The sequence below is a fragment of the Ovis canadensis genome, chromosome 15 (assembly GCF_042477335.2).
Source record: "Ovis canadensis isolate MfBH-ARS-UI-01 breed Bighorn chromosome 15, ARS-UI_OviCan_v2, whole genome shotgun sequence".
NCBI classification, from domain to species: Eukaryota; Metazoa; Chordata; class Mammalia; order Artiodactyla; family Bovidae; genus Ovis; species Ovis canadensis.
The window spans coordinates 52,105,572-52,115,012 of record NC_091259.1 but is presented as its reverse complement, the minus strand read 5'-3'; the positions used below and the strand labels follow the sequence as shown (position 1 = coordinate 52,115,012).

The following is a 9,441-nucleotide window of genomic DNA, read 5'->3' as shown; positions in this document are numbered from 1 at the left end:
AATAGGCTTTTTCTATGTGATGAATCAGGTTGTCCCCACCCTAAGACTCACTTTCTTTCAGCATAACATTATCAACAGGAAGTATTTTCTTTCTTAAGTTTCAGCTGTGATTCTCAGGGAGCACCCTAACATTCCTGCATTAATCGCTGTGCCTAGAAGGAATGAGTGTTGTTATCATCCTAGATCAAAGACCAAGATCACCTACCCATCTTCTTTCAAACAATGGTTCAGGTCTCAGACGTGAGAAGGCATCTCAAGAAAGCAAAAACAACCAGAATCCACCCGAAGTATGAGAGACTCCTTTGCATCTGAGACATGACAAGCTATTTGGTACAGCTGGAGGATGTGATGAAGAGGGATGCCTGGAGGAGGTGAAAGAGATGCAGAATATGTGAACTGGCAAGTTTAAATTTATCCTGGATTCAACGGGGAACTTTCTAGTGATTGAAGGGGTTGAAGCAGAGGGTGAGGAGTTCAAAGGTTCACTCAGAATGATCTCCCTGCGACCTGTGGGAGGGAGGGACTGAGAGTGAGGGCTTTTATGACAATCTCAGTGAGGGGCCTGAAATGAGGTAGAGGAAAAGGAAGCCTTGTAGGGCAGAGGGCAGAGAATGACCGGATAGTAAACTGACAGAGAAGCAGAGACTGTAGGATGCGGTAAGAAAGGATGGGGAGATGAAGAAGAGAGAGGAGTCAAGGTGACCTCCACGCTTCTCACGAGTATGGGTGCTCATCACTGAGATGGAGAGCACGAGTGCGATGGGTCCATTATTTTAAATGGAGGCTGTGGCTCTGCTCCTCTCCCCAACTTCTTCAAGCCTAGAGCTGCATACACACCAGGTTCCTGACACATCTTTACAGGCAGCAGACTAATTGGAAGTTGCATTGAAATGTAGATGCTAACTGTGGTTTGTGCTTCAAGATGTAGGTCTCCTTGGGGCCCCCTTGCCAAGTCCTTGAGAGCTCACTGAGGAGGTCGTGTGCCTGTGGGAGATGCCAGCCAGGTTCCCACGCCCATGTATCCTGCTGGTGGGATCAGGGTTGGCTGCTCCTCCCCTGCTACTTTGCCTGGTGTGTGGAATGTCCTGAGACCTTCTCCTTCTATAGCTCCACTCTTCCCACCTCTGCCAAACCTTTCAGAGGAAATCCTAGAGAGGCTGGAGTGACATGTCCTAACCCCAGCCAGAGAGGGTGCTTCAAGGAGGGATCTGACCACAGACAGGTGCTCTACCCCACCGTGGACAGGGTTCTATGATGCCCTCCCTCCACTCACCCTCACTCACAACACTCTATGAGGCAGACACTAGCCTTGTCCCCCAACTTACAGAGAAGGAAACTGGAGTCCAGAGAGGTAAAGTAGGTTGCCTGAGGCCCCTCGTTGGTAAAGTGGGGGATCCAGTGCAGGTCCAATCAGAATCTTGGGTGCATCAGCTCATTCCAGAGCTATTGTCAGGAGGCAGGCAGCCTGAAGTGGTAGTGGCCTGGGAAGGACAAAGGCTGAGCTCAGATTTTCCGGGCTCCAGAAGGGGTAGACCAGAAGCCCAGCTCCACAGTGAGCACATGGCCCCCCCTTCTTGGGCCTGGGTTCCTAGGGGCCCACGCTTTGGATGGTGACAGGCAGAAGGCTGGTAGCAATGTGGCAGGAGAGGGCTGGAGGAGTGGGTGGCTGGGGTGGGTTAATGCTGCTACCTTATGAAGGACATTTTTCAATTGAGCCAGTAACTGGAGGCCCTGAGCGTGTGTTCTGTCTCAGCAACTCTACAATCAGAGGATATGAACTGGCTGTGAGAAAGCCATCAGGGGCTGGCTATTCCCAAACTCTTGGAAGGCACAGAACTAGATTTAATAAAAGGGGAAAATGGAACATTTTCATTAGCACCAAATTTTCCATTTAATTTGGACTTTTGCAAATAAGTGGCCTAATTACTGCCATGATTTGAGTGTCTCAATAGGTTTCTCCTCTAAGAAGTTGTAGACTCCACATCGGCTCCAATGTCCAGAGCTTATTCTTGCACCATGGCCTCTCCCACCCCTTCCCTGGAAGCAGGCAGGTCTCAGAGGCCAGGCTGGGCCAGGGACGCCATTGGAGGGGAGCACAAAGCTTTGGGTTGGCCTGAGCTCACAAGGCCCTCCTTGCCACCAGCTCCAGCAGCTGGCAGGAAAGCCACCATTCTGGGGCCTGTGGACCCCCGACCCAGCCTAGACTGTGTCTGAGCCCTGGCTTGAGTCTTGCTCAGGTGTTAGCTCAGTCCTGGGAGTTTGCGGAGCTACAGTGAACTGACAGCATCTTGAGCCCTGTGGTCTGGCTTTTGGCTTTTTTTTTTTTTAGCTGCTCGCCCCAGGCCTCTGTTCTCAGCCTATAAAAATGACTGCAGCTCAGCAATCTCAGCCCACAGCCACTTACACTGACTGTGCCCATCCTGGAGAGGTCAAGAAAGAGGAGGCAGCCCCAGTCCTGAGTCTCACAGCTCTGGTCTGGGACCCTCAAAGGCCCTTGCTATCCCCACCCGGTATCGAGTCTGGATGCCTAGGGCTGGAGCCCATTCCTTCAGTTCTTTTCACCCCTCCCCTACTTGTCCCACCAACAGGCTTTTGCTTTTTCTCTTCCCTCTGCGCTTGAAGAGAATCAGGGATTAAAGAAACAGAGCAAGAAATTGCCGTGAACTAGCCTAGCAGACTATCAGATAGAGTGATGGAGAGAAGGGGCCCTTCCCCGCAAAGCAGCTTGGAACTTCCAGCCCAATGGGCTCCCCACCCCCTCCCCAAGAGAGGCAGGGTTAACCAGTGGGCAGGGTCTGGGTGTGTTCAGTGCCAGAGACCAGCACACTTCCCCACCATCTCTAACCTAGACCCCAAGTCCTCTTCTCTCCCAGAGAACCAGTCCCTTAACCAGTTATTGTTGGGACTTTGGTCTAAGCACAGCTTTTTAATGCCCCCTCCCCTTCCTACCCAGGACAGCAAAGCCCACTCTGAGCGGTCTCCAAGCCAAACTCAGCTGTCCCAATACTTCTAGGGACTCCCACTTCTGATTTCCAGTGTCGAGGCATATGTTAGCCTTAGCACCCCAGTTCTGGCCCTCTTCTTCCATGGGAGAGAGAGGACACCCCAAGCCCCTTATGGAAGAGCAGCAGGAGGTTCATGGAGACACATCAACAGCCACATTATAACTAGGATGTCTGCAAAGCAAGATAAGATGTTTCCTGGGGAGCTGTGGGTTCCTTCAGACCCACAGCCCTTCCCACACCTGGGGGAGGGTCTTTTTATATCGGCAATTCTTAAGCCAGACCCTTAGTAGGGCAAGGAAGGACACAGAACGGAGTCCCCATTCTCTGCTGAGAAGTTCCTCTGTGGTGCCTACTCTCATGGAGCTCGCAGGCCAGTGGAAAGAGGTATTTGATGCTCTCCCTGTTTATGGGGCTTCCCTGGTGGCTCAGAAGGTAAAGAGCCTGCCTGCAATATAGGAGACTGGAGTTCGATCCCTGGGTTGGGAAGATCCCCTGGAGAAGGAAATGGCAACCCACTCCAGTACTCTTGTCTGGAAAATCTCATGGATAGAGGAGCCTGGCGGGCTCCAGTCCATGGGGTGGCAAAGAGTAGGATATGACTGAGCGACTAACACTTTCTTTCTGTTTATAGACTGAACCTCAGACCTTGGCTGATGTACCTCATCACCCAGCTGGCGGGTGGTAGAGTTGAGATTCCAACAAGCTCCTTAAGGGCAAGACCTGGGCTTATTTGTTTGTTATCACTAAAATTTTAAATTTACGTAGAGCAAAGTGTGCAACAGCAGCTCAATGGTTTTTCACATAAGTGTGCACCCAGGTAACCATCACCCAATTCAAGGGCTAGATTCCCAGCATCCCAGAGGCTCCTTTGTGCCCCTTTCCAGCCAGTACACTCCCACAAAGTTCTTCTCTATTCTGCACATCATGCATATTTTTGCGAGCAAGAGGATTCATTGGCCGAGAAGGGCTTTCCCCTGGTAGCTACGACTCAGATGTTGCTGGAAAAATGGCAACCCAGCACCTGACGGGCACATAGGTGGAAACCCTGGCACTTTGAGAAGTGAAAAGAGTTATGACATCAGGTATTATCAGGGACTGTCCCAGTCTCTTTCTCTATCCAGCCCTGCTGCTGCTCAACCTGCAGGGAGAGTCCAGAGGCTCTAATGCAAGGTTTTTGATGGGAGCCTTTTGGGGCTTCCCAGGTGGTTCAGTGAGTAAAGAGTCCTTCTGCAATGCAGGAGACCCGGGTTCGATCCCTGGGTCAGGAAGATCTCCTGGAGGAGAAAATGGCAACCCACTCCAGTATTCTTGCCTAGGAAATCCCATGGACAGCTTGGCGGGCTGCAGTCCATGGGGTCACAAAAGAGTCACACAACTGAAGCAACTGAGCATGCAGGCATGTGGGGGCCCTCACTTGTAGTAGGACCAGACCAGGCCCACCAATCCCTTCTAGGGGTCCACCAGCCTCAGGACTCAGCAAGAAGGGTGGGGGCAGGCAAGACACCCTGTAGGCCTGAGAGAGGCTTCCTTTGCCTCTGCTGGCAGCCAGCTCATCTAGTTCTGCTAGGCCCAGGCTGCACTTTCCTTGCATGTGGACTTCAGAAGGGGCTGGTGAGGACACAGTATCTGGCATCCACAGGATGGAGACTGTCAGGAGGCGGGGATCCCCCAAGAGACCTTCTAGGGCCCCAGGGCTCCCCAGACTCACCCCACCCCAGCCAGCTACCCATCATTCACTGGCCAGGAAGGGACTGCCCAGGCAGATCCTCATTGACTTCAGTCTGCCTCTTTGTCTTTGAGCAAGCCCGGCCAGTTCAGTGTTAAAGCCGCTGGAGTGTCCAAGGAGACATAAAGAAAGTTTAGAGACTTTTAATTTGCCAGCACGGCCTCTCCTGCCGGCCAGCAGGTTGAGTGTTTATGGAGAAGGGCAGCCGCAATAAAGGCTTATTGTTCCTCCTCTGAGCCACCGCTTGGTGACTCCTTTCTTAAGTGAGACAAAGGGAACCCAAGGCCCATAGGCCTCCCCAGGCTTGGGGGCTGGGCCTGCAATTAGCAAGCATCTCCAGGCTCCCCCAGAGCCAGGACCTGTGAGGAAGGCCCAGGTCTGCCTCCGTCTGGACTGTACCCACAGGAGAAGGTAGGCTGAGGGCACTGACCATGGAACCCACACTTCAGTAGGGACTCCAGGGGACCCTAGAGCATCAGGAGGTGGGACTCTGACAGGGAGGGGCCCCAAAGTCCCTCTGCAGGGGAGCCACAAGGCCAGCAGAGGAGCAGCTACGGGGGCCGGAGGAGACAAGCCTCATTTTCTGAGTCTTCCTGGGGAGGGTGTCCCAGGAAAGATTTCCATAACCAGAGAGGCTGCTACATAAGGGAGTGAGTTCCCCACCACAGGAGGTATGTAGGCAGAGGCCAGAAACCCACCTGCTATGAGTGTGCCCAGAATGAAGGCTGACACCTGAGCCTGAAGCTCACTTCCATTGCCCAAATGCCCAGACTCAGGATCCCCAAGGGGGTCCTCCTGGCCTGGCAGGGATGGGGTGTGGGGAGCAGAGGGCTAGTGTGACTCTTCCAGACACACTCTGCACCTGAGGCCACCACCTGGTACTGCACACATCCGGAAGCCAGGTGTCCCACAACCCTGGGAATGGAGCCTGAGAGGTGGTACCATGTCCCAGGGCATCCTTTGCTGGGAGCACCTGGCATCATATCTCATAGGCAGCGATGCCCAGGGCTCAGAAGGGAAAACGAACTATTTGTCTGTTCTGCCTACCCTCACCTGCTATGAGGTCCTCTCTGGAGACTCACCTTGCTTTACTGCCCTAAATGTTAATGGCTTTGGAGACATTGTACAGGCAGTGAGTTGCTTAAATAGTAGCATCCTGACACTTCAAGCAGGGGGTAGGGGTGTCACATACAGTTGTATAGGTTGTTCACTGCACAAGGGCAAAGGGAACAAATGAGGATTAGAATCCAACCTGCGGGCCCTGCTTGGCCCACCCCTGCCTGGAGTAAGATATGCAGAGGCACCGTACGGGCTAGTGGAGACCCTGAAGAACCCACCTGGTCTGTGAGGACTGGTCATTCCTCTCCAGAGCACTCTGACCAAGGGTTGAACTTTGAGGCCTTTAGGACAGTCAAAGACTCAGCTGGTGTGTCCCCAGCATGCAGGGCCTTTCCTGGGGCTGGCAGCATGAACTGGTGCCTGTAACTTTCATGTCTGCACACGAGGCTTCAGCCCGTTATCTCAGGAGCTGTTACCTCAGTCCTCCTGCCTCCTCAAGCCACTTGCCCTTGGCTAATTCGATTGGGGGAAGGAAACATTATTTACCAGTCGCTTAGACCTATTCCTCTCCGTCCCCCACCTCCGATTCTCTGCCTTTGCCAAATAATGAAGATGGGGGATGAAATGAATTCAAAAATAACCAATAAGGACCCCCAGAGAAAATAAAGCAGATTTTATTAAACTTCTTCCAAGACCTTTGTGCTGAGCCTCTGCAGGCTGCCTGGGTGCAGCCTTTGCAGGCTTGGCTCTGATCCTATCGGCAAGGGGAAACCTCAAGGCTGGCTATCTTGGTCCCTCCTGCAGACGCCCGGCAATAACTCGAGTCATGGTCCTTCCCATGGCTGTCCTGAGTTGACTCCTATTTGAAAGGCAGTTAGAGACACAGAAATGACTCAGGCTGTGCGTTGCCCAGTTCTGAGGTTTTGGTGGACTGGTCTTTCTCAGCCGGACCAGGGTTCTGGGCAGCTGGTACCAACGGGGCCGGCTCCAGAGGCGACTGAGTTGAGGCTCAGGACCTGCTGCCATTCATCCCCGGAGTCATCTCTCCAGGTTGAGTATGGCACGATTTAATGCTCCCATTCCTCCATTCCTGCTCTGCATGACAAATTGTTTTAATAAACATAAACCGGGTAATAATAAAGTCATAATAAGCCCGCGACTCACCTTATATCACTGCAGTTAAATCCTCCCATAAGCCGGCGCTGGTTACAATGACAATTACGGCCCGGCCAATCCGCAGGCAGGCCTGCGTGCGGACAGATTTAATATCGTTTGTAAATATGATTAGTGGGCTGTCATGTTATTGCAGGCTGCTATTTACATTTCTCTCCGGGGTTATACACTCCGCCAAATCAACATTAAGTAGTGGGCCTCTCTTTCCTCCTTAAATCATACATTCCCTCTGCCTGCACCAATCCCGCTTAATGAAGAAAGGGAACCTGACGGCGGCGGCGGGCGCTGGGCTGGATGGAGCCTCGCCTCGGCGTTTTGCCGAAGACAGATGGGCACCGGGAGCCCCGAGAAAGCTCCGCCCGGAAATTCCGGTGGGTGGATGGACCCTGCCCGCCGCGGCCCCCTCCCCTCTCGCCCACAGCCCCTGCCCCTCTCCCTGCCTGCTCGCTTATGAAAAATGTTCAAATAATGAATGGTTGTTGTTTACAGAAGTAATTTCATGCTACATTTCCATTATTGCCTGGATTTGTTTGGCTTCGCACACTACCCCATTGCCTACGATGAACTTTTAAGGAAATATTGCTCGTGCTTCCCGCTCTGCCGTTCCGCTTGTAATGGAAGCCGCTTGCATTGGAGACATATTGCGACACTTCATAACTGTGTGCAAATAAGCATTCTTAAACTGCTAGGCTCTATTAATCATTGTTGGGAAGGCTGATCTGCTCCTGGTGCACCAGAACACACCCCACTGAGGAGCGTGGTTGGAGGGGGAAAAGCTAAAAATAACATCGGGACAGCGCGCAGGGGATGGGAGGGGCGGGGAGCCACAGCTGTGCCTTCCAGATCATCCTGTCACTGGAGACAACACGGGCGGCTCCTCTCTGTCCCCAGCATAGTTTAGGGTGGGCCCACTGGCCAGAGGCATGAGAAAGGCTAGGGTGGAGTCGCTTGGAAGAAAAGAATAAAACTTGAATGTCATATGCCTCTGGTGCCTTCTCTAAGACAGCATTCTAGATAGGATTTCATCTTCTTGAGATGGCCAAGGTCACCATTAATGTTTGGAAGTGGAATAAATTGATTCACTCTGAGGCTAGGGAGGCTTCCTAGGTGGCGCTAGTGGTGAAGAACCTACCTGCCAATGCAGGAGATGTAAGAGTCGCAGGTTTGATCCATGGATCAGGAAGATACCCTGGAGGAGGATATGGCAACCCATTCTAGCATTCTTGCCTGGAGAATCCCGCGGACAGAGGAGCCTGGTGGGCTACAGTCCATAGGGTTGCACAGATTTGGACATGACTGAAGTGACTTAGCATGCACGAGGCTATGGGGGCTGCGGGAGTGTAAGCCCTTTCACAGAATGTCCCACAACTGTGCGTTTCTGAGCCTTGTGTATATAGGTGATGTGTGTACAGGGTTATAACCACCAGGGTGTCTGTCTCTAGCATCTTCACTTTTCATGCTGCTCCTAATCTTTGGCGAGCTTGGAGACCAGGAAGTTAGCTTTGGAGCATGAAGACTAGAAAACCAAACTTTATACATTATTTGTAAAGAAGATGAAATAGACTTTGTCGTGAGCATGGGGACTCTCGCCAAAGGAAGAATCAGGATGTGTGTTTTGTTCAGAGCTCTTTGTTTCCTTCCTGATTCTCAGCTGAGCTGGAGCTGAGAAAGGACCTGGATGGAGGCTGGCAGGAGCTCTATCCTTATGCTAAAGTGTGTTCATTGATTCATTTTACAAATCTTTGTGTATCAAGCCCCGACTGTGGACCAGGCACCTTTCTGGGCACTGTGGGTCATAGAGTCTCCTTCTTCCCCTGAGGAGATGATGTTTGAGCTGAGATAAACACACCCCTCTCTTGGTGCCCACATGCAAATCCTTACAGACTCCATATACATGCGCACCTGTATGCATTTTCTTCTCCATTAATGACTCCTGAATGAAATAATTTCTCCTCATAATGGCCTATAGTTGCCAAACTTTGTATAATGAATATTTATTATTTTAATAAAAAGAGATAAAGATATAGTCTTTTCTTAATGTCTGGAGATTTGGAAAAATTTTCCATCCAAAAAGGTTAAAATGATAAAGTGGGTGCTTATACAGTCATACATATTCCACTGTCTAGAAAATGTGGACCTTTGAGTCAGGGTCGATGGTGTGCATGTTCGTGTGTGTGTGTGTGTGTGTGTGTGTGTGAGAGAGAGAGAGAGAGAGAGAGAGAGAGAGAGAGAGAGAGAGAGAGAGAGAGAAGGGGAAGCAGGGATGGATGTAGCTAAGGGCAAGGTGTTAGGCCTCGGCTTCCCAGGCAGCGTGAAACAAACCAGGGGTCCCAGAGCCATGTGTTCACCAGGCTTGTCAGCCTGCACAGAGATTAGGGCTGGGACCGTGGCCAGAGAACCGTCTCGCTCCCCAGAAGCACAGAGAAAGAAGTGTGAGATGTAATGAGAAGTAGTCGCCCAGCACTTAAAGTGGAAAAT

The 9,441-nt window shown here is 51.7% G+C and overlaps 1 long non-coding RNA gene across 1 annotated transcript; it reads right to left on the bottom strand.

Moving 5' to 3' along the window:
* Positions 1–205: 205 nt before the first annotated feature.
* On the bottom strand, positions 206–7,040 carry LOC138420872 (uncharacterized). The gene is made up of 3 exons (XR_011249347.1): positions 6,955–7,040; positions 1,326–1,481; positions 206–362 (listed from the first exon to the last, which is right to left on the bottom strand). It is a non-coding gene; the product is annotated as an uncharacterized lncRNA (long non-coding RNA).
* Positions 7,041–9,441: the final 2,401 nt, after the last annotated feature.